The sequence below is a fragment of the Zalophus californianus genome, chromosome 5 (assembly GCF_009762305.2).
Source record: "Zalophus californianus isolate mZalCal1 chromosome 5, mZalCal1.pri.v2, whole genome shotgun sequence".
Taxonomy (NCBI): Eukaryota; Metazoa; Chordata; class Mammalia; order Carnivora; family Otariidae; genus Zalophus; species Zalophus californianus.
The window spans coordinates 111,166,064-111,191,692 of record NC_045599.1 but is presented as its reverse complement, the minus strand read 5'-3'; the positions used below and the strand labels follow the sequence as shown (position 1 = coordinate 111,191,692).

Genomic DNA, 25,629 nt, shown 5'->3' with positions numbered 1-25,629 from the left:
TTGCTCTTAACCTCTGCCAGGGTCAGTTGTCTGTCTGAATGTCCTGTGCCCGGGCTCTACTCATCCTTCAGGTCTCTGGTATTATGTCATCTCCTAGAAGAGCTGCCCCCCACCCCACCCCCTGCCGACCACCCAATGGGAATCAGCCTCCTTGCCTCTCCCACAGGCAGAGTTCACCGACTTACACTGTCTTTCTTTCCTCCTAGCATTTGTCCTGCTCAGAAACTATTTGTCTCCCCAACCAGACACATGATCCACCAGAGCAGGGGCTCATGTGTCGCGTTTGGGCAAGGCTTGACGTGGCTAGAACAGCGGCCAACATCGAGCTGGCATTCTCTCAATGAGGGGTTGTTTTCTGATAGCGATGCCGCCTGGAGTAGTGCCCAACACTGGTCTTCCAAAGACCCTCAAACCTACAAAAATTGATCATAAAAGTTTGGGTGTCTGTGCATTTTCCTGCAGAGAAGGCCCATGGCTTTCTTCAGGTTCTCAAAGGCACTAGTCAGGAATCCAAGAAAGGACCTCTGCTCCCCGTGATCCCAAAGACTCTCCCTGGCCCAGGGGCCAAGAGCTGATGCTCGGCCTTGGCTCTTCAATGCAGACTGCTGGCAGCCTCCACAGATTTGTTTCACCATCTGGACAGATTGGTTGCTATAGCTCCCAAGCATCATGGGGACTAAAATTAACTTAAGTGTTGTGTTTTTTCTTTATAAACTAGGATAATGTTTCTGATGAGAATGAGCTAATGGAACCATTCCCGTGTGGCCTTTGCTTCAGGAATTGGAAAGCTGGCTGGAGCTAGGCTAACACTCTGGGACAGAGGTCCCATTCAGGGGTGACTCACAGGCCCCCGTGGGGATCCCTTGAGCCGGGATCCCTCCGAGGAAAACCAGGTAGAGTTTATATCTAGGGTAAGAGCACCCTTGGGGAGGCAGGAGCCTCGGAAGCAAGAATGACTTTGACCTAGGAAGGGAAAGTGCTAGGACTGAGGCTGGTCCGCCTGCCACCAAGGGCTTTAGAGGAAGGGAAAGAAGCGCAAGTGGGCCAGGGGTGGTTGACCGGGGTGTGAGTCCCCACTCTGCCACGGAGTCAGTGAATGACTTTGGGCTCATCACCACCCCCATCTGAGCTACACCTTTTCCATTTGTAAATAGATTGGACAGCATAATAGTAGTATTATGAGCCAGAATTTATTAAACACACTGAACTAAGTCCTTTGTATATATTTTCAGATCTAACCTTTATGAAATAGGAACTTTTATCATCCCCATTTTATAGATGTGGAAAACAAGGTTCAGATCAGATCAGCAGTACACCCAAGCTCATGCACCCAGCACGTGGCAATTCAGAGATTCAAAGGCAGGGTTAAGGGACACCAGAGCCCAAGTGCTCAACCACGACACTCTACCTCCTCCTAAATTGCCCTCCAGCTCTGACATCTGTGAACCCTAGACCACACAACCATTTGGTACCCCTCTTCTTAGTTGAGAATGCGGCTTACCCAACATCAGCTTGCAAAATGAGACGTCAGGACCTCGGGATCCTCGCTGCCTTCCCACCACCCTGTCCAGCCACTCTGCAGCTTTGCTGTCTAGGTATTACCTGCTCTACCTCAATCCTGCCCTTTCTGACCCTAGCACCCAGCCACAGCCTGAGAATTCCAGGGGGCTTTACTAGCCACTGCCTTGGGAATGCCAGGTGCATGACAGGTGCATGACATCCAGGCTCTCCACACGTCCAGAATGTCAGCTGATCAGCTCCTTCCCTCATCCGTTTATTGACTCCACTGCACGGGGGACGCAGCAGTAAGTAGGACAGAGACATTCTAATAGCTAAGGCGGGTAATACCCCTGTTTCAGGTTGTGATCAATTCTATGAAGGAGAGAAACAGGATGAAATGAAAATGTAATGGGGGACTACTTCGGATAGCGTTGTTAGGGTAGGCCTCTCGGAAGAGGCAAACATGGAGAGAAAGGTTGATGGTGAGTCAGTGAGAAGGGCTCCAGGAGGAACTTTGTCGTCAAGGGGAGAATGAGCGCCAAGACCCTGGGGTGGGGACAGCTTGGCCTCTTCAAGTACTGAAAGTGCGCCTGGAACGGCCCATCAGAGGAGATCCCCCTTCTCCTGCTGTTCTTCCTTGCCTCCTTCCTCCTTCTCCTCTTCATTCCTACCACTTTTACAGCCTTTCGGCCATTCTAAGGTTATTTCCTCGTGTAATAGCTCAGCGAGTGACAGAGCAGTCTGGTGAGGGAGTCACAGTAGGGCTTACAACTCATATTGTAGATCTGGGGAAACTGAGGCCCCAACCCCCAGGGGAGCTGGGGCTCAGAGCCAGGTCTCCTGACCCCTGACTCAGAGGCAAATTCTCAACCCCGCCGAGAACTTGCTTTTCTTTCTGCTGGGTAACTCCAAAGTCTCTGTCGCCTGAACCACCTGGGGGACCATCTCTGGGAGCTGGACTGGGGCCAGATGGGCAACCAGCGTTCCCATGTATGGTCAGGAGTACCTGGACAGGGAGCAAGAGGTCTGAACTCTGGAAGTAGATCAGGGTGTCTCTGTCACTTTGGCTTCCAGCAAGAAGGAAAGCAACCGGGCAAAAAGTTAAGTAAATAAAAACAGTGCCAAGAAACATCCTCTAAGGCCTTCCATCAGAAACAGGGTCAGAATCTCAGTGTTGCAGATATCCAGGCCATAAATCCTGAATGGGCCTTGCTGGTAGGAAGATTGACAAATTGTGTGTGCGGGAACTTGAAGGCCCCTGGGGTACCAGGTTCTGAAGGAACAAATATGACTAACAAGGGAGAAACATAATAATTCTGGTAAGACTGAGCGGACACTTGGGCCAAACATTTTATATCCATTATCTCATTTAATCTTCACTAAATATACACACTTAGGTAGTGTATTATGTTTCCTCTTATTGCTGTAATAAATGATCACAAACTTGGTGACTTAAGACACACATTCACTACCTTAACAGTTCTGGAGGTCAGAGGTCCTAAAATTGAGGTGTTGGAGGCTTGAGGGGAAAAACCGTCTTTTTGCCTTTTTCAGCTTCTAGAAGCCACTTGCATTCCTTGACTGGTTACCTGTCCTCGTCTTCCGAGAACGTCACTCCAACCTCCACTTCCTTATCACATCTGTTTCTGGACCTTGCCCCTCTTGCCTCCTTATAAAGACTTGGGATTACATTGGGCCCATCAGATCATCTAGGGTAATCTTCCCATCTCAAAATCCTCAAAGGCCCCTTGGACATGTAAGATACCATTTTTTTTTTAAGATTTTATTTATTTATTCATGAGAGACAGAGACAGAGAGAGAGAGGCAGAGGGAGAAGCAGGCTTCCCGCTGAGCAGGGAGCCCGATGCGGGACCCGATCCCAGGAGCCTGGGATCATGACCTGAGCCGAAGGCAGATGCCCAACCATCTGAGCCACCCAGGCGCACGTAAGATAGCATATTTACAGTTATGGGGATTGGGACACGGACACCTTTGGGGGGCTGTTATTTGGCCCACCTGAGGTAAGTACAATCACTATTCCCATTTCAAAGATGAGGAAACAGGGGCGCCTGGGTGGCTCAGTCGGTTAAGCGTCTGCCTTTGGCTCAGGTCATGATCCCGGGGTCCTGGGATCGAGCCCCGCATCGGGCTCCCTGCTCAGCGGGGAGCCTGCTTCTCCCTCTCCCTCTGCCCCTCCCCCTGCTTGTGCTCTCTCACTCTCTCTCTCTGATTAAAAAAAAATTCAAAGATGAGGAGACAAAGGTTCAGAGAACTAAATCACTTGCTCAGAGCCCCACAGTTGTGGCTCAGCTCCAGAGCCCCTCCTCTCCATTGCTTCTGTACACACCCTCGCACACGCCACACTTGTGGTGAGGCTGCCTCCCTTCCCCCATCTGCCCCAAACCTACCCATCCTTCAAGAGCAGGCTGAATCTCTCCTATTCTTCAAAGCTTAGAGCTGATAAGCCTGGAAGCCCTCCTCAATCCTACACCTTCCCTACAGGGCTGAGGAATTTGAGGATCATAGAGCCCAGGGTCACAGTGCCGACAACCGGGCTAGAGCCCTGGTCTCCCAACTCCAGGCCCAGGCTGAGGCCAGCTCTGACTGCTCCAAGTCTCTGGAGGCAGGGACTGGACCTGCTGATCCCTTTGGGCTGAAGATTATGGATCAAACTCTGAAATGCCCTCTTTGTGTGTCGGGCTCAAAGTCAAGGCTGCCGAGCTCGCAAGGCCTGGGTACACACAGACTGACTCAGCCTGTCGTCTTGTTACTGTATCTATCCCCAGGAAGGCCCTCCACTGGCTGAAGGGCACAAAAACCCCATTGTCATCTGGCCCTCGGTCCCCTGGGCAGATCGGCTGCCGACGGGGGCAAGGCCAAACAGAGAGGACAGTGAAATTGCACTTCAGCCCTCTCCCCACTTGTAACACTCCCACCGAGCAGCTTCAGGTTTTTTCCCTCAGCTCTTTACAGTTCACAAAGGACTTTTACATTTTCTTTTAAGATTTTATGTAATTATTTGTTCATTTATTTATTTAGAGAGTTTGAGTGTGGGGAGGGGCAGAGGAAGAGGAGAGAGAGAACCTCAAGCAGACTCCCCGCTGAGTGCAGAGCTGGGCTTGATCTCACTATCCTGAGATCATGACCTGGGTGAAACCAAGAGTCAGACACTTAACTGAGCCACCCAGGTGTCCCCACAAAGGACTTTATACCCACAATCTTACTGAGTGGTACAGTTAGTCTGTAAGGTAGAAAAGGCAGGTTGTGCTAAGCACATGTTGGGCTTGAGCAAACAGTGTCCCTCTGGGACTTGCCCAGGATCACACAGCTGGCCCATGGTGGAGCTGAAATGCAAAGTCCAAACTTAAGAGCCAACCCAAGTCTCCTTCCATTGCATCTGCTGCCTCCACCTGGGGTTCCAGGGAGAACTTGCTGAGGCATACCTCACAGAGCTCCCTTCTTCACTGAGGTGACAAATGGCTGCACTTTCTCATGTTGACACAAACCCACCCGAGGAAAAGTGCTAACCTGAGTTCCCAGTTGGATTCTGCCCTTAGTAAGACCTGTGCCCTCAAGCCCTGCCCATAGTCTGTCCTTGAACAGCTCATCTCTCCACCTGGCTTTCCTTATCTGTAAAATGAGCATGATTACACTTGGGTACAAAGTCAGCATAACTCAAGTGAGCACGGGTTTTAGAGTCGGTAAGAGGTCCAGCTTTGGAGTCAGATCTCTGGGCTTGGGTTCTATGGCAAGTTATTGAACTCTGACACTTGGGGCACGCTATTTAACCTCCAACTGCAGTTCCTCAAGTGTACAGGGTAAGCCCCCACTTAATAGGGTTCTTGTGAGGAGTCATGAGATCATCTATGTCATACATTTGGCTCACTGTTGCATATCCTGAGCTGCCCATAAATATTCGCTCTCTTATCATTAGAGCATGAGATTATTCAACATTTCCCAAAGTGTCTTCCACAAAATATTAGTCCTCAGGATAAAGGGGGACCCTGGCTGGCTCCAGTGAGTTCGGAAAATGTGGCGTTCGTCGCCTTGCTCATGGATATTCCTGAGGCACATCAGAACATTAAAGCCTCTGAGAAGTTCTGCAGAGGAGAAACCAGTTGAACTCTGTTGAGCCCTCTTTTTCGTAAATTTGCGAATGTATCCCACAGAGCTTGTGTTCCATGAAGAACTCCTTGGGAAAAGTTTATTTGATCCAACGCCCTTATCTTTTTTTTAAAAGATATTTATTTATTTATTTATTTAAGAGAGAGAGAGACACACACACAGAGAGAGAGCATGAGCAGGGGGAGAGGCAGAGAGAGAGGGAGAAGCAGGCTCCCTGCTGAGCAAGGAGCCTGGCGCAGGGCTGGATCCCGGGACCCCAGGATTATGACCTGAGCCAAAGGCAGATGCTCAACCACCTGAGCCACCCAGGTGCCGCTTCCAACGCCCTTGTCTTAAAAAGAAACTAAAGTCCTTGAAGGTGAAGTGACTTGTCCTGGCCAGTAAATGGCAGAGCTGGGGCTCGACCCAACCTAATGACTTCTTTGGCCTCTTGCTCTTTCTATTAAACCACACTGAGAAAAATGCCTTCTGCCACTGATGTGGACACAGTATTGTATGGAACTGGCGGTTCCTTCAGTCTTTCTCCAGGGTTCTGGTTCCCTGACTAATGGTGCGGGGCTCCCTCTGGCCTGGGCAGGGTTGGAGGAGCTCGGTGGTGGATTGCTTCTGTCTCCTCCCATCCCTGGCTCCTCTGTCCTACTGCCGAGGCTGGTCCAGGTCCAGGGAACACTCACACGCAGGCACCAATTTTCTTCTGAAACCCCACACGCCTGGAAGTCTTTCCTAAAGGAGGGGAAAACCCAATAACCCAACCCTCCAACGTGGCAGCTCCCAACTGTTGCCTGACGTGGCCCGCAAACCAAACCTCTCTTCAGTTTTAGTAGCTCTGCCACCGGGAGTGCGAAGGGCCTGCCAGCCCAGCGACGTGGCCGCAGTGACTCAGCCGACCTAGGGGACAATTTGGGGGATGAGGAAGGAGAGCTGGACTAAGCGGCTGAGCCCCTACCCCTCTTCTCCACTGACGGTCTCTTTTTCTCCACCATTTCCAAGGCGGAGGCCTCATTGCCCTCTTCTGAGGCTGGTCCAGCACTGCCTCATGATGTCCTCTCTCCCCACTCCTGGATCTGACAACTTTCCTCAGACAGGAGTTTCTAGTACGGAACCTTCCTGATGTTACATGCTGGTGGTGTTCAGACTGCCTTCTGTGCCGCTCTACGAGCCCCTGCAGGAGCCTTAAGGGGGCAGATCTCCAGGCCCCCAGCCCATCCCTGCTTACACCAGAACTGCTATTTTCCATCTGACATATTGGACTTTTGCCTAAGATTTCATTTCTTAAAATGGTTTCACTACTTAAGAAAAAACCCTGAAATGCACAAATTTATTTTCAGCCCACCGGCTCTACCAGTGAAGAAAAAAATGAGCATGGAGAGAGAGGGTTATCTGTCCAAGGATACAGAGTATCACAAACACAAATGGTACTGGGCACCGTGGGAAGGGGCAGGTTCCAAGAGCCATGTGTGAGCCCTGGAGGATGTCAGACCCACTCCCCAGAAGCTTGCAGTCTGCTCACCCTGGGCAGACAGCTGGTAGTGCCTACCTCCTCCCAGAAGCAGGAGGAAGGGTCTCCATCCCCCAGCCCTGTACATCCCCGGAGGACAAACTGGGGTTACCAGCCAGGCAAGCTCAGTGTCTTCAGGGACAGGCAGGTGACAGATGTGAGCATCCCTTCTAAGAAATACACCAGGACTATACCAGTGGGGCCTGAGCCCACCTGGAGAGAATATGCCCCACTCAGAGGCTTTCAGATCCCGCCTTGCCCTTTTTAAAGGTTTTCTCCTCAGACAAAATTCATGCGCTGGAGAAAAATCCCCATGGGCCACCAGTTTGGTACCTTTATGTATGGGGGCTGGATTCACCTTTCTTTAAGGGGATTAACCATCCCTCTTCTGTATTCTTCTGGGAGAAAGGCTAGCTTTTAACCTCCCGGTTTGGAAAACTTGAAGGAGACCAAGCCTCTTGCTTCCTTCCCTTTCTAATCTGTTCCTCTTCTCTTTCATCTCATATCTCTTCTCTCCTTCCTTTTCTGTCTGGACCCCTCCTCTTTCTTTTTTTTTTTTAAGATTTTATTTATTTATTTGAGAGAGAGAATGAGAGATAGAGAGCATGAGAGGGAAGAGGGTCAGAGGGAGACGCAGACTCCCCGCTCAGCAGAGAGCCCAACGCGGGACTCGATCCCGGGACTCCAGGATCATGACCTGAGCCGAAGGCAGTCGCCCAACCAACCGAGCCACCTATGCGCCCCGGACCCTTCCTCTTTCTATCCTTCCCATCCTTTTAGAAAGAGCACTGAGCAAGGAGGGAAGAGACCCAGGCTCTTCACCCACTCCATAAATGCCTTGGGCAAGTCTTCTCCCCTCTCTGGGTCTTAGTTTGCTCATTTGTAAAAGGAGGGTGTTGGATTAGGTCATAGTTTCCAAACAGTGAGCGATGAGGACCAAGGGGACCAAGAAGCTCAGGTTCTTCCCCTAGAGGCCCCAGAGGCAGCTTGCTTGGCTATTTCAATAGCAGTCCCTCACGTGAGCTAAGGGTTCTGCAGCTAATACACCTTGAAATTCCCTAGGTCATTTCACTGAAGGCCTTCCAGTCTTTAGATTCCGTGTTTCCTCTTCTCTTTCTCTTCTGTCTCCCGTTTCTCTTTCCCCCTACCCCCCATCCCCGCCCCTGGATCCCTCACTCAGATCCTCAGGTTTGCTAGCAGAGCTTACCATCCTTCAAGGTTGCAACCCTCAGTCTAACCTGTTATCTCTCTGGAGGCCGGGCTCTGTGATTTCACTTGCGACATGGAAGAAGAGAGCCTTTCTTTCCTGAAATCCCAGAACAGTGAGGGACACCCAAGGGCCACGATGAATTGTAGTCAGCCATCTATCTTGGCCCCTGGTCCCGACATCGATCTCCAGCCCCCCTCCCCCACTCCACTGCCTGCCTCCCAGCCGCATCCCAAGTTGGGTTATTCTCCTGATTCAGACATTTTTGTGGTGTGAAATCATCTCCGCCCCAGCCAGCTGAAGCCGGGAGCTCGCTCACAGCCCACGGCAGCTGGCGGGCCCTCCCTTCCCTTCCCTTCCCTTCCCCGCCACGTCCCACACCCTCAGCTCCTCTCCTCCGAGTGCTCAGAATTTCCACTTGATTTCCTTCCAGTTCTGGAAAGAAATGCAGACAGAGCGCAAGGGCTTGTGGGACTGGCTCTGTCCTCTCCCCGTAGCTGCCGGAGCAGGTCCTGGCACATAGTTGACTCCCGGGCCAAAGTGGCTAAAATGAGCTGGTGAGATCAAGAGAAAAGAGTAGAGCCAAAGGGAGAGAGACAGACACCGACGGTCTGTCAGATCGGGAGGCAGGCAGAGCCGAGGAGGTAGACACAGGAAGAGACGGACATAGACACAGGTGTGGGGACACTTACCCCCAACTTAGCAGTAAGACAGGTGACTGCGTGTCCCCTCCACATCAGCCTGGAGCGTGGTCTGACGGGCCCATCCGGGGACCACCTGCCCCTCTCGGGACGCCCTGTTGTTTGACTTGCTACTTACTACTGATTAGGACTCTGACTCTGCAGGTACATATTAACCTATAGGTTTCTTCCAGTTAAAGGAAGAAGAAGCTCAGAGGTTACAGTTTTGGTGCCTTACAGGACATTAACCCGTTTTGTATATGAATTATCTTTGAACCAGCTTTACCATCCTTAGTCCCTCTCTAACCGGGTAAAGAAATCATTGACATGTGCTCATTTTTTATCTGGTAAAATTGCGTTTTTAACTTTAAAAAGAAATATATTTTGGCATATAGAATGAGAAGACCGACAGACACTGAGAGGGAGCAGGAGAAAGAGACAGAGACTCAGACAGAGAAGGGCAGCGGGCATGGGACCCAGTCAATGAAGTCCGGGGCAGCCGCGCGCACGCGCACAACCAGAAATAGCGCAGGCCTCTGGTGGGGGGGAACAGCGGTGAGGGGGACCTTCAAATTCACTTCTTATGAGCATTTATGCTTTTAAAATAGAGAATCAGACATAGAGGGGAAGACAAAGAGCCTGGGAGAGAACAAGAAAGCACCAAAGAGAGGCGACATCGGAGTCGGAGAAGCAGAGGAAGCGAGATTCTGATGGACGGCTCCTGACGGCAGGGACCGCGCCTGGTTCCGGCGCGGGAGGCAGGGAGGAAGACCGAGGAAGCAGAGGAGGCAAACGTGGAGAAGGCAGGCAGAGGGAGACAGGGACAGAGCAGGGACAGAGCAGGAACAAACGGCCGGGAGCAGGCGGAGGGGCAGACAGGGGCGGGGGGCTGGACCTTCTCCCTCCTTCTGGAACCCGGTGCCCAGGCTTGAAGGAGGACAGGAGAGCCGCCCAGAAGAAATCAAGGAACTGGAGATGCTTCTCCAGGGCCCAGACCCAGCTCTGAGAGCGGCCAGGCCCACAGGCAACCATCTCTAGGTTAGCCTCATAAGGAGAAGGGAGCTGAGTGCCTATCAAATCCAACCCAATTTAAGAAATGAGGTAACTCAGGCCCAGGCAGGGGGAGAGACTTGTTCAAGTCACATGATTGATTTGTCTAACATCAGGACCAGGAACCAAGTCTGTGACTCCCTCTTTGATATTGCAGCTAGAATGATCCTTTTAAACATGCACATCGCTCCGTGTCCCTGCCCTGCTTAAAACCCTTGCAGAATCCTATCCCCCAAAATCTATTTTCTAGCCAGCGAGATGTGTGGAGCTGGACAGGGATCCTTTCAGGAATTTGACTCCCCTATAAATTTCATCTTGGGTTATTTTTTTTCTTTTTTCTTTTTTTTTTTTTAAGATTTTATTTATTTATTTGACAGAGAGAGACACAGCGAGAGGGGGAACACAAGCAGGGGGAGTAGGAGAGGGAGAAGCAGGCCTCCTGAGGAGCAGAGAGCCCGATGCGGGGCTCGATCCCAGGACCCTGGGATCCCGACCTGAGCCGGAGGCAGGTGCTTAACAACTGAGCCACACAGGCGCCCCCCCCCCCTTTTTTTCTTTAAATCAAATTGTTCGGACGCCTGGGTGGCTCAATTGGTTAAGCTTCTGCCTTAGGCTCAGGTCATGATCCCAGGGTCCTGGGATCAAGTCCCACATTGGGCTCCTTGCTCAGCGGGGAGCCTGCTTCTCCCTCTGCCTGCTCGCAGCTCCCCCTGCTTGTGCTCTCTCTCTCTGACAAATAAATAAATTAAATCTTTTAAAAAAATAATTGTTTAAAAAAATAATAAAATAAAATAAATCAAATTGTTTATATAGATGGGGCCCCACTCCTCCCACCAAAAATTTGGCCAAGGCTATGTACGCCCTAAAGGCAGCTCTGCCTCTGGCTAAATCCAAATGTCTCAAGTATTGTGGACTCTCCTCCTCAGATTCCTCATGCTAACTCTTGGCGGGCAGAACAGACAAAGCTGGGCCTCTTCATCTCTTCTCCCTCCCAAGATGGCAGAGACTCACTTCTGGTGGGATGAAAAGGGACTCCAAAGGACAGAATTATTGTTAATTTCAGTAATACTTTGATTAGCATGTGGAAGTCCACCTCTTTTGCCCTTCCTTTCTTCCTTTTTCCTGCTGCCCGGAATTCAGACACAATGGCTGGAGCACCAGCAGCCATCATAGACCAGAGTGACTTTTTTTTTTTTAAGATTTTATTTATTTATTTACGAGAGAGAGAATGAGAGAGAGCACATGAGAGGGGTTAGGGTCAGAGGGAGAAGCAGACTCCCTGCCGAGCAGGGAGCCCGATGCGGACTCGATCCAGGGACTCCAGGATCATGACCTGAGCCGAAGGCAGTTGCTTAACCAACTGAGCCACCCAGGCGCCCGACCACAGAGTGACTTTAAGGATGGAAGCCATTCGCTAAGGTGATAGAACAGGAAAAAAAAAAACAAAAACCAACAGCTTGGTGCCCGGTGACCAAGGAGCTGCCATATCAACCCTGGAATTTTACCTGAGAAAGAAATAATTTTTATCTTGTTTGTGTCATTATTATTTTGAGGTTTTCTATTGCATGCAGCCAAACAAACTTAGTTCTAACTGATTTACCCTTAGTGCTGCCTATTCCATTAGAATAAAACCCAAATGCTTTCTCTTGACCCTCAAAGCCTTATGTAAGCTGGCCCCACCTTATCAGGCTTCGGGTCTAGCTACTCTCTCCCTTGCTCCATACTCTTTACATACCTTCTCTATGCCAAGCATGATGATTGTTTTCCTACCTCAGGGACCTGGCACTTGCTGTTCCCCTGCCTGGAATGCTCCTAGCTCAGGTCTTCACAGACAAGCTACAACCCCCTCCCTCCCGTCCATCTGATCTCAGCTTGACTAATTCTTGAGAGAAACCTTCACTAGGCACCTAATCTCAACGGAATTCATTATGTGCCCACAATCTCCAGTCATTATACTATACCACCCTGGGGTATTTTCTTTATAGTACTAATCACAAGATCAAATGAATTTGTGTGTTTATTTATGGGCTTGTTCTCTATCTTGTGCTCCCCAGAATCTAAGTACCACATAAGCAGGGACTTTATCTGTCTTCACCACTGATACAGTCCTTGTGCTTCACACAATACATATATTGGTTTGGCAGTGATGATTTTTCCATTATCAGGAACTCACCATATGAATTTTGTATGTTTGCTTTATCACCATTTAACAAAATCAGTCTTCGTCAATGCAAAGGTTAGAAAGTTTAAGGCTTTTTTTCTTTTTTTAAACATTTTATTTATTTATTTATTTGACAGAGAAAGAGACAGCGAGAGCAAGAACACAAGCAGGGGGAGAGGGAGAGGGAGAAGCAGGCTTCCCGCTGAGCAGGGAGCTGGATGTGGGTCCCAATCCCAGGACCCCAGGATCATGACCTGAGCTGAAGGCAGACGCTTAACGACTGAGCCACCCAGGCACCCCAGAAAGTTTAAGGCTTAATGCTACAATTAGTATCAGGAAATTTACACTAATGAATGTTAGAGTTAATTGGAATTTTATTTTGATGTTTAACTACTGGCAAGGTCACACAGTGTAATCTTTTCTAAGGACAATACATTAATTTTTTAATGTACTTTTTTCCCTCCTTATTTACATTGAAAATGATTTCACAGAAAAGACGAATTCACCATACAGCAGGCACGTGCTATGGGCAATAAGGGCATGAATCAGATATGAATGGTGCCCATGAGTGACCAACCTCTGTGGGTGAAAAAAGGCAAACATACACATAACTTGAAGACACTAAGGTAGTCCGACCAAACCACGAAAGCTCTATGCTTAAGTGAAAGAGGCAGTCACAAAAGACCATATACTGGGATGCCTGGGTGGCTCAGTCGGTTAAGCATCTGCCTTCGGCTCAGGTCATGATCCCGGGATCCTGGGATCAAGTCCCGCATCGGGCTCCTTGCTCAGCAGGGAGCCTGCTTCTCCCTCTGCTTGTGCTCTCTCTCTCTCTCTCTGACAAATGAATAAATAAAAAATCTTTTTAGAAATTAAAAAAAAGAAATATCTACAAAAGACCATATATTGCATGATACCATTTATATGAAATATCCAGAATAGGCAAATCTATAGCAACGGAAAGAAGGATAGTAGTGGTTGCCTGGGAAGGGGGTAGGGGGTGTGGTCCGAGGGGGGATGCGAAATTGCTGCTAATGGGTATGGGGTTTCTTTTTGGGGTGAGAAAATATCCTAAAGCTGACTGCTATGGTGCACAACTCTGTGAGTATGCACTGAATTATACACCTTAAATGGGTAAATTGTCTGATGTATTACTTAGCCGGGGCTGCCACAACAAAGTACCACAGGCTGGGGGGCTTAAACAACAGAAATGTATTTTCTCCTAGTTCTGGAGATGTCTGAGATCAAGGTGTTGGCGGGCTTGGTTTCTTCTGAGGCCTCTCTCCTTGGCTTGTAAATGGCAGTCTTCTCCCACATCTTCACTAGGTCTTCCCTCCAAATTTCCTCTTCTTATAAAGACACCAGTTGTGTGCGATTAGAGCCCACCATAAGGACCTCGTTTTAACTTAATTACATCTTTAAAGACTCCGTCTCCGGGCGCCTGGGTGGCTCAGTCGTTAAGCGTCTGCCTTCAGCTCAGGTCATGATCCCAGGGTCCCGGGATCGAGTCCCACATCGGGCTCCCTGCTCAGTGGGAAGCCTGCTTCTCCCTCTCCCACTCCCCCTGCTTGTGTTCCCTCTCTCACTGTGTCTCTATCTGTCAAATAAATAAATAAAATCTTTTAAAAAATAAAATAAAATAAAGACTCCATCTCCAAATAAGATCACATTCTGAGGTACTAAGGGTTAGGACTTCAACATACGGATTTGAGGGGACATAATTCACACTATAGCACATGATATGTGAATTATATATCACTAAAACAAGAAAGAAGAAAGAAAGAAAGAAAGAAGAAAGGAAAAGAGAGAGAGAGAAAGGGAGAAAGAAGGGAGGGAGGGAGGGATGAAGGGAGGGAGAGAGGAAGGAAGAGGGAGGTGGTGGGGAGAAAGAAACAAGGGAAGGGTAGATTCACCTAGAGCAGAGGCACAGCATGCTGGGGGACTCAGGAAGGACAACTTGCTATTGCTGAGGTCCAGGGAATGACAGTAAGGATAGAAATGTGGGGACAAGCTGAGAGCTACCTCCAGGGTACTATGAGAAGTCTCTTGAGCACAAATCTGATTATGTCACTTCCCTGCCTAAACATTTCATTCCCTGCAGGCTACCGTATAAGCTCCATCAGGTGGCTGCAAGTCCCCCAATAAGCGAATAAGCAGCCTCTCCAGCCTCCCCACGTGCTGGGGCAGGCATCTCCCCTACGGGCTCTGTAACTGTTTACTCACCTGGGAGTTTCCAGAGAGGGAAACAGACCTTGTCCCCATTGTGTCCCTAGCATTTGCACAGGACCCGGCACAGAGGGCTCAGTCACTCATGGGAGTGAGTGCGATTGTATCTAGAGATGGAGGCATGGACAGGCAGGAGGAATGCCTCCATTTAGAACTGTCTCTTTTACCCCGCCCACCCAGTTGCACATCTTTCTGCCTCCCTGGGTTCTTGGAGAGAACCCAAAGCTTCTCTGAGGTCATTACTCAGCCCTTAGGCGCTGGCTGGCTCGAGAGCCAGGGCCAGGGAGGGCTGGGACTGAACACAGGCAGGGACACTTCCACCCTGTAAGGTCCTTCTCCAGTTTTCCACACAGACATTCAGCCCCAACGACAGGCAGCATCTCAGCTGGCCAAGGAATAAGAAGGAGGTGCCTGTGCTCCCTGGGAGGGTGGCCAAGGGTGTGGGTTGCAAGGTGGGGGGAGCAGTCGGTGGAATACCCAGGAGAGCATGGGTGCATTTCAGGGGCTCTCAAACCCCTTTAACCCCGCGACCTCCCAGGGCCTCTCCTGCTCTTTCAATTAAAAATATCCTTTCCCTGAAGTTTCTCCGCAACTCTCAAAGGTCCTGAGGAAAGACGGCCAGGGAGGGGCCGGGAGGGGGAGGAGGCCGTTACCCAAAATACAAGAGGGCGGTGGGGTGCTGAGCACGGCTCCCAGACTTCTGCCACCTGGCACGACGTTCCCCTTTCTGCCATAGCCTCATAACACCTATCGTATTATTTGCTTTACTTCAACTTATTTTTTTAAACCTAAGGAAAGCTTTTATCACTATTAAGGAGAAAAAATAATCACTTCCTGTGCGGGCTGTGTGCTGTTTGTCCCTCTGATCCACTCTCCACCACTCCGGTCTGCTCTGGGGCAGAGAGGCTGACCTGGAGCCCCCATCAGCGATCTCCCATGGTCTCTGTTGCCATCTGGGATTGGTCAATGGGGAGCATCAGCGGGAGATTGGGTAGGGAAAGCAAGAAGAGTGTGGTTGGAGGATTTGTCCCCCCGAGCTTGACCCTTGGGTTCAGCACAGGCTGGCTGTGCCCCTCAGCCCCAGGGCCCGGCTCCTGTTGGACCGCCCCTCTCTGGTTCGAGGAACCACTTCTCCCCTGGCCCCTCAGGCCCCTTGCATTTGCTGGCCCTTAGAAACTACACCATCCCTGTGGTTTACCTACATGGGACCCACATCTGTAGGAATAGTCCCTTGATTCACTTATCAGATTACTCATTTTGAAAGTGCCATCCATCCCTGCCAGACACTTGACTGATACACTTTTCGTAAACAGAAAGCAGTTGACACAGTGCTAATAAAATTATGCTATCAAATTCTAACTCAGCGTAAAAAGAATGAAGAAGAATTACTACACAATGCTATAAAATGATCTTCAGGACATATTAGGTGGAAAACAAACAAGCAACAACAAAAAACAAGTTGCAGAACAATATTTAGAATGCAAGGGAGAGAGAAATAAAAATATGCATGGTTGATCCTTGAACAACACAAGTTTGAACTGCACGGGTCCACTTATATATGGATTTTTCTTGATAAATACAGTACAGCACTGTCAATGTATTTTCTCTTCCTTATAGTTTTCTTAATAATTGTCTTTTCTCGGGCGCCTGGGTGGCTCAGTTGGTTAAGCGACTGCCTTCGGCTCAGGTCATGATCCTGGAGTTCTGGGATTGAGCCCTGCATTGGGCTCCCTGCTCAGCAGGGAGTCTGCTTCTCCCTCTGACCCTCCCCCTGCCCCATGTGCGCTCTTTTTCTCAAATAAATACATAAAATCTTTAAAAAAAATTGTCTTTTCTCTAGCTTACTTTACTGGAAGAATACAACATACAACACATATAACATGCAAAATATGTGTTACTCGTCTGTTTCTGTTACTGGTGAGGTTTCCTGTCAACAGCAGGCTGTTAGTAGTTAAATCTGGGAGGGAAGTCAAAAGTTATACTTGGATTTTCGACTGTGTGGGGGTGGGTGCCCTTAACCCACGTTGTTCAAGGGTCAACCGTGTATATATTTGCTTATATTTTCAAAGAGAAACAAAAATTAATAGAAATAGTTCCCTTACAGGGAGAGAAGAAAAAGGTTGTTGATAAAAGCCAGTTCTCTGAATGTATCTTGTTATATAGTTCTAACTTTGTAACTATTAAATGTCTTACATGATTAAAAATACTAAAGCATATCAGAGGTAAAGTAAATTCTAAAAATAGTACAGAAGCAAATGAGCCTAATTATATACCAAGTTGGTGGCATAACCATCCTGAGAATCATTATTTCAAGTAAATTTAACAGTGTTTTAGCCACTTATCCTTAGTGAGATATATACTAAGGAATATATATACATATGTGTGTGTATATATATATATATTTAATAGTCTTATTATATATATGTGTATATATATGTGTATATATGTGTGTGTGTGTATATATATATATATTTAACAGTCTTATTCCCAGTATTAATTTTAGGATAAACTAATTATATATGATAAACAAATAAATTATGTTAATATCGTTAGCAACCAACATTTACAGCCTGAGAGATTGATTTTAAAATAAAAAATTAAATGAAAGCCTCCAGTCAACTGAGCTGGGAAATCAGCAGCCCTGAGCTCAGGATTTTCTTTCCCTCCCTTTTTTAGCACCCCTAGAAGAAACCAATCCACTGCATTACATTCCTTATTCTCACTAAGACATTCTGGGACAGCAAATGCTCAGTCACTCAGAGCCTTGCCTTCTATAGGTACTGTAGCTAGTAGTTTGAGTAACTGTTTTGCCATCACATTCCATGGACTACAGGTATCCCCTTTAGCCTGGAAACAAGGTCATGAGTGCCTTTAAATCTAATCCAACCAGAAAATCAACTCAGAAAACCCATCTTTAAGACTCTGTTCCTCAGGAGCCACTTTCAGTACCAATCTGAATCTGACTCTACAGGAAATACAAAGGGATAGAGGAACATATTTAAAATTACCACAAGGGGCACCTGGCTAGCTCAGTCCATAAAGCATGCAATTCTTGGTCTCAGGGTTGTGAGTTTAAGCCCCACATTGGGTGTGGAGATTACTTAAAAATAAAATCTTTAAAATAATAATAAAATAAAATCACCACAAATGTCCGACCAGGCAAATCAAGAATGTGGGAAATTCTACAGGATAAATAACATAGTTTCTTTAGGGCACCTGGGTGGCTCAGTTGGTTAAGCGACTGCCTTCGGCTCAGGTCATGATCCTGGAGTCCCGGGATCGAGTCCCACATCGGGCTCCCTGCTCAGCGGGGAGTCTGCTTCTCCCTCTGACCCTCTTCCCTCTCATTCTCTCTCTCTCAAATAAATAAATAAATAAAATATTAAAAAAAAAACAACATAGTTTCTTTATTAAATAAATGGCATGAAAAGAGGTGGGGGGAGCAATGTGTGGCTGGGACGAACTCCAATAGATTAAATGAGACATAATAATAAAGTGTAGGGGCGCCTGGGTGGCTCAGTTAGCTCTTGATTTCAGCTCAGGTCATGATCTTGGGGTTGTAGGATAGAACCCCAAGTCAGGCTCTGCGCTCAGCAGGGAGTCCACTTGGGATTCTCTTTCTCCCCCTCCCTCTGCCCCTCCCCCTGCTTGCATGCTCTCTCTTTCTCTAAATAAAATATATAAAATCTTAAAAAAAAAAGAATAAAGTGTAGTGTGTGGGTTTCTTTGTATCTTGATCACATCAACCAAATGTAAATAAATGTTTTTGAGATAATCTGGAAAATTTGAACATAGGCTGGGTATTGGGTGATATTAAGAAGTTACTTTCTGGGCACCTGGATGGCTCAGTCGTTAGGCGTCTGCTTCGGCTCGGGTCGTGATCCCAGGGTCCTGGGATCGAGCCCTGCATCAGGCTCCCTGCTCAGCAGGAAGCCTGATTCTCCCTCTCCCACTCCCCCTGCTTGTGTTCCTGCTCTCACTTTCTCTCTCTCTGTCAAATAAATAAATAAAATCTAAAAAAAATAGTTACTTTCAACGGTGTTAGGTGAGCCAAGAAATTGTAGCGAGTTTGAAAAGAAAGTCCTTATCTGCTAGCGACACATACTGAACTATTTATGGTTGTAATGATACCATGTATGAGATTTGTTTTGAAATACTCCTGAAAAACAGTGTTTGACGGAGTTGGTACGTAATATAACCTTGATAAAATGTGGAGAGTCATTGAAGTTGGGTGATGGGCACGTGGGAGGTTAGAGGGCGCCTGGGTGGCTCAACCAGTTAAGTGGCTGCCTTCGGCTCGGGTCATGGTCCTGGGGTCCTGGGATCGAGTCCCGCCCGCATTGGGCTCCCTGCTCAGCGGGGAGCCTGCTCCTCCCTCTCCCTCTGCCTGCCTCTCTGCGTACTTGTTCTCTCTCTCTCTCTATGTCAAATAAATAAATAAAATCTTAAAAAAAAAGATAGAGATTATTCTCTTTGCTTTGAAGCATGCTTGAATATTTCCATGAAACTTTAAGATAACAATATTAAATTAAATTCTGTTCCTTGTGAAGGCTCTGAGCCTAAGGTTGATTCCCTTGCTGTTAAAACAAAGATTAGCAAGTGCTAGAAAGGTGTTAGCAATTCAATAGCTCCAAACTAAGACTTTTTCTCCTTGATGTGATTGGAAGGCTTGGAAAAGATTTTAAAGGGAGATAATTTCCTTATCTGTGGATTCAGTTCAATTCCATGCTAAAATACCCTTGGGAACAAAATGTGGCAAACTCTGACCTTGAGAAGCTCTGGTGTTATAAAGCCAGCCCTGGACCAAGGGCCGGGAGGCCCAGGACCCAATTCTCACTCGGTTCTGGTCTCACCGGGAATCCCCTTGCCTTGGTTTCTTCTTCTGTGAGATGAGAGTCATGAGACTCCAAGACCTCTGGGATCTCTCAAATCAGGTCAAGCTGTGATTCAGTAAATGATCGAGGTGTCTAACAGCACATCCAGTTGACCGGCAATCATCTCCTTAACACTTACTGTGCGCTGTGCTTGGTGCTGCGATGCACCTGGACTCAGTCCCTGCCTTCCCAGATGCACCTGATGGTCTAGCTGCAATCCGCCATTTCCAAGAGCATGTGAGCTCCTTTTTTTTTTTTTTTTTTTTTTAGATTTTATTTATTTGTCAGAGAGAGAGAGCACAAGCAGGCGGAGCGGCAGGCAGAAGAAGCAGGCTCCCAGGATCCTGGGATCATGACCTGAGCCGAAGGCAGCTTCTTAACCAACTGAGCCACCCAGGCGCCCCATATGTTAGCTCTTCTGAAAATAGAAACTGGCCTAGTGGTACATTTTGGAAGGAATATGAGGCTGTTTTCTCCCAGGGCTCCTGCCTTCTCAATGTCCTGACCTCCTCCCCAGACTGCCTGCACTTCAGAACAGCTGAGGGAGCAGCTGTAGCCTCCCTGCCACCAGGGCATGGAATGCTCAGATCAGCCACACTGAGGGGCATTCTGGTCCGGCAGCTGGGGGAGGGCCTTCCCACCCCCCACAGGTGCTAGGAGTGGGAGGAGGGGTCCCCCAGGGGAAAATCAGGGTGCTGTGACTGGAGAAGGGGTCAAGCCCCACTGCCCTTCCTATCTCACTGAGTACTAGAATAAACATAGGGAATTTTCCTATTTCCTCTGAGAAGAGACAACATGAAGAAATCCAGTTATAGGGCGCCTGGGTGGCTCAGTCGTTAAGCGTCTGCCTTCGGCTCAAGTCATGATCCCATGGGATCGAGCCCCACATCGGGCTCCCTGCTCGGCAGGAAGCCTGCTTCTCCCTCTCCTACTCTCCCTGCTGTGTTCCCTCTCTCGCTGTGTCTCTCTCTGTCAAGTAAATAAATAAAATCTCAAAAAAAAAAAAAAAAAATCCAGCTATGCTTTTTAACTAACCCCATCGAGAGGAATCAGTCCAAAAAAAAATTGTTAGCCTCTCAACTTCAGTTTTCTTCTCTGTATTATAGGGATAATGCTATCTATCACCAAAGAGCAGTTAAGAAGATTCAGGGAGATAATTCACGTAAAAGGCTTAGCACAATGCCTGGTGCATGAAAAAGGCTCAGCAAAAGGCAGTGGTTCAGTACTTCTTGTCCACCCAGTCCAGCTCAGCAGACCCAGAAAGCAGCTCCCAAGCTTGCCCTGGTGGGTGACCTTCTTGTTGATTATCTGTGACCCCTGCTGCCAGACTCCCCAGAGGACCCAGCAAACCAAACAGTGCCTTTGCTCATTCAATTTGTGGTTCCTGAGTCATTCTCTAGGTTGAATGCCCAAGCAGCTTTGCTTAGAACTCTCAAGAAACCAATCAAATTCTTGTTTATCTGTGTTCATTAAAATACTAATGGCCATCCCTGCAGATGCTGGGATAGATCTGCCCCATTGTTTTTCTCGAAGACTTTCCCAGTCCCTTGGCAGACACACCTAGCCCTTCTCTCCATTAGTACTAACCCAGGCCAGTCCTATCTGCCTTGTTTTAAAAAAGTGCTCTACTCTCCTGCCCAGAACAGATTATTTTACCTTGGATTTAAAAGAGGCAATCCCCAGAAACTCCCTAACAATTCTAAACTCTTTGAAATTCCAACATCAGTGGTTTTTCCATCACCCACGTGGTCAAGACCAGTATTCTCAGCTCACCTCCAAAACTCTCCAACACCTGACCTCAACCTCCACCATTATCTTTTTATGTGACCTGTGCCTGATTCATACTTTCGTGATTATTCTCTGTAAGAACACTTACCCACTTCTTGGTTTCTCCCAAGTTCAACAAATCCTTGTTGGACTTTAACTGTTTCTTTCTTTCTTCTTCTTTTTTTTTTTACTATTACTTTTTTTTTCTTTCTTTTTTTTAGTAAGTTCTATGCCCACCTCATGACCCTGAGATCAAGAGTCACATGCTCTACCCACTGAGCCAACCAGGCAGCCCTCCTTGTTGGACTTGAGGCAAGTCCCTTCTGTGTTATAATCTGATAGGCATTTCATTTGCCTCCAGAAATCAGGCAAACCTTAAGATTTAGTGAAGTAGGAAGTTTAACTCACAAGGGTGGGGTGGAGCCTGTGGTAAAGCAGAGAATACCTGGCCTATCTCAAGCCATTCAAATTCAAAATGCTTAAGAATACATAATTTCTTGGCCTTTTGGCTGCGATCAAGTGTAAAATGCTTCATAATACAGTGAAAGCTAGGCAAAATACATCTTCTACCCTGGGACCTTCAGAAGATCATTGTTATCAAACTCATTCATAATATGTCCCAATTCCAAATGAAATTAGACACAGGATCCCATTATAAAAGTAAATAAAAGTAGTGTTTTTTTCAAAATAAGTTTAATTTATGATTTTAAACATATTGCTTTATTTTTGTTTTAAAACCAGCCAAAGAGAAGAATAGGCATTGATGATCACAAAAACTTGAAACTGAAGCTGGGTTTTGGATGACAATTGCAGACTTGAATCAGCTTCAGCAGCCAATTCACTGAACAATAACTTATTGTTCTGATATTGAGAAAAATACCAACTTGAAGAGATAAGAGATATAGTTGAAAATGGTCACCATTTTTAAACAGCTTACTTTGAAACAGGATATTTTGCAATTAAACAGGGAATAAAGGAGAAATTTTATTTCAAGGTCTGCACAAACAAGTTAACTTCATAGCTGACCCCTGATATTTTATATACTTTTCTTTCTTGGGAATAAAAACTCCGATTTTAACTGGGTATATGACGAACTGAATTTGAAAAACTAAATTTTTCAGACTCCTTTGTAGGTAGGCCGCATAACTATGTTCTGGCCAAAAGAGTATAAGCAGTGGTACCATATGCAATTTCTGGAAATGTCTTGCTGACAGAATGTAATTGGGGTGGCTGGAGTTTAAGCAGCTATTTGGAACATGAGGTTTAACCCCCAAGCTGAGTGTGGCAGAGCAACAAAATAGAGTAAATCTAGGTGGTTATGATCATGGAGCCCCAGTCCTAGCCCTTGATCACTTGCTTCCACATTTTGTTTATATGAGAGCAAGACAAATTTTTACATAACACGTTGCTACTTTTGGTTTTCTGTCACTTGAAGCTAAACCTGACTGATAGGAAAAGTTAACCAGGGCACCTGGGTGGCTCAGTTGGTTAAGCGACTGCCTTCGGCTCGGGTCATGACCCTGGAGTCCCGGGATCGAGTCCCGCATCGGGCTCCCCGCTCAGCGGGGAGTCTGCTTCTCCCTCTGACCCTCTTCCCTCTCGTGCTCTCTATCTCTCATTCTGTCTCTCAAATGAATAAATAAAATAAAAAATCTTTAAAAAAAAAAAAAAAGGAAAAGTTAACCGATGAGGGCCTAGAGTGTGTTAAAACTTGTTATGTGGGGATGCCTGGGTGGCTCAGTTGGTTGGGCTCGGGTCGTGATCCCAGGGTCCTGGGATTGAGCCCCAGGGCAGGCTTCCTGCTCAGGAAGGAGGCTGATTCTCCCTCTTCCTCTGCCTGTCTTTGCTCTCTCTCTTTCTCTTTGTCAAATAAATAAATAAAATCTTAAAAAAAAAAAAACTTGTGATGTAACATTACTTAAGATTTAAGAGTGTCTTATTTGAGATTTTCTTTTTTTTTTTAAGATTTTATTTATTTATTTGAGAGAGAGAATGAGAGAGAGAGAGAGAGAGAGCATGAGAGGGGGTTGGGTCAGAGGGAGAAGCAGACTCCCTGCTGAGCAGGGAGCCCCATGCAGGACTCGATCCCGGGACTCCAGGATCATGACCTGAGCCGAAGGCAGTCGCTTAACCGACTGAGCCACCCAGGCACCCTTATTTGAGATTTTCAAGTAAACTTAGTATCTAAAACATTAAAGAGTAGCAGAAATATGCTACTTCAAAATAGGCCACAGTGATGTGGGGTGGTGTGTTCTCCTACCCATCACAATGGTTCTCAAAACTTTGGTCTCAGGACCCCTTTCTTTTCTTAAAAATTATTGTGGCCCTTAAAGAACTTTCATTTAGTGGGCTATAAACATCAATATTTACTGTATTAGAAATTAAAGCTAAGATCTTTTTTATTTTTATTTATTCATTTTTAAAGATTTTATTTATTTGACAGAGAGAGACAGCGAGAGAGGGAACACAAGCAGGTGGAGTGGGAGAGGGAGAATCAGGCTTCCCGCCGAGCAGGGAGCCCAATGCGGGGCTCGATCCCAGGACCCCGGGATCATGACCTGAGCCGAAGGCAGACACTTAACCGACTGAGCCACCCAGGCGCCCCAAGCTAAGATCTTTTTTTTTTTTTTTAAGATTTTATTTATTTATTTGACAAAGAGACACAGCAAGAGCAGGAACACAAGCAGGGGGAGTGGGAGAGGGAGAAGCAGGCTTCCCGCCAAGCAGGGAGCCCGATGTGGGACTCGATCCCAGGACCCTGGGATCATGACCTGAGCCGAAGGCAGACGCTTAACGACGGAGCCACCCAGGCGCCCGCTAAGATCTTTTTTTTAAAAAACACAAGAATGTGCAGGGTGCCTGGGTGGCTCAGTTGGTTAAGCGACTGCCTTCAGCTCAGGTCATGATCCTGGAGTCCCGGGATCGAGTCCCACATCGGGCTCCCTGCTCAGCGGAGAGTCTGCTTCTCCCTCTGACCCTCTTCCCCCTCGTGCTCTCTATCTCTCATTCTCTCTTGCTCAAATAAATAAATAAAATCTTAACAAACAAACAAACAAACAAACAAAACACAAGAATGTGCAAACATGACATGCAGCTCCGGTGTCAGAGCTGCGTGTCATGTAACCTCTGGAAAACTCCACTGGACACTTGTGAGAGAATGAGAATAAAAAAGGCAAGCAACATCTTAGTAGTATTATGAAAATAGTTTGGACCTTCAAGGGGACCCCAGGTACCCTGGACCATACTTTGAGAACCACTGATCTAAAACATGAAATCTTAATCAAAGGTATAGGAAGCTCTCCCACACCTTCATGATTTAAGAATCTCTGAAAATAAGGATGCCTGAGGTTTGGCAGGAGAATATTTGTTTATGATTTGTTGGGTTTGATTTGGGGCCACCAGCAACCATTTCCCATTCTTTGGGAACTATGCCTTGATTTCCTTCTCGGTTAATACCTTCTCCTGCACTTAGTCCAGCTTTAAAAAAGAGCATGAGACTAGGCTAAGCCATCCCATTCTCCATGGCCGCAGGAACTGTTTCAGGGAGGAACACAAGGTGGAATGCAACACAGAATCTGGCCTTTTCCTCCTGGGCTGGACTAGGAGTGGATGTCAGATCCAAAAGTAGCGGCAGCCTTCCTGAGCTCACACGGAGGCCTGCGTGAGCAAGAAGCCCACGTGAAGGAGGACAAAGTGGAGAGAGACAGAGACAGACAGAGATAGAGATTGGCCCTGGGACATTGGCCTGGGCCCCTAAACCGGCCTGGGGCAGATGCTGTGACTTGTCTGCCCTTTTGCTGACTAATCAACAGACCCTCAGTTTTGCTCAGGGAGCTCTATGTCCAACCCCAAATACTCCGCTTCCTAGACTCCGTGGCAGTGCAGGAAGGCCACGTGACCTGCTTCTGGCCAACGACTTGCAGCAAACGTCAGTGCCTGGGGCTTCTGGGGAAGCCTGTGGAGGGAGACTTCCTCCGTTGTCCCCTTTCTTCTGGGGTGGCAGACAGGAGCATGCAGGCCACCAGGGCTGGCTGACCCAAGCAGCTCTGGCAGCACCGTGGACTTCTACTCTGCAGCATCCCAAGATGGCCCAGTGCTTTGCAAAGTGAAATACAAATTTTGGAATCAAGTTTCTGTGACACACAGCCGAGGGCAATCCTTATGTGGTATACAGCCCCGTTCCTCAACTTCTTACTAACAGAAGCCAATCAATCCCTTTTTGCTTCTGCTCTTTTGGGTTGGGTTTCCTGTCGCTTTCAAGAGAAGAAACCAGATTTCTGGCTCTGAGGAGGTCTCACGTTTATTCAGCAGGCATAGAGCCATTTCTCGTTGTCAATGAGACAATGTGAGCCACAGTCAAACCTTTAAGAGAAAGGAGATGACCTTACGTGGCAGAGGAGACTCACCCTCTGGCTATAGAGAAACATCAAAGCAGGCTGGGAGAGAGGAAGAAAGACACCAGGCAAGGAGCAGCCTTAAGGGGAGGAGAAAATTTGTTCCAGCTTCGGAAAGGGGCTGAAGCAGTGTCTGGAGCTGCTGTC

At 47.5% G+C, this 25,629-nt stretch overlaps 1 protein-coding gene across 1 annotated transcript in view; it reads left to right on the top strand.

The window, feature by feature from the left end:
• Positions 1-25,629, top strand: part of SLC36A1 (solute carrier family 36 member 1) — a 252,623-nt gene that overhangs the window by 222,363 nt on the left and 4,631 nt on the right. The gene's annotated exons all lie outside the window — the stretch shown is intronic.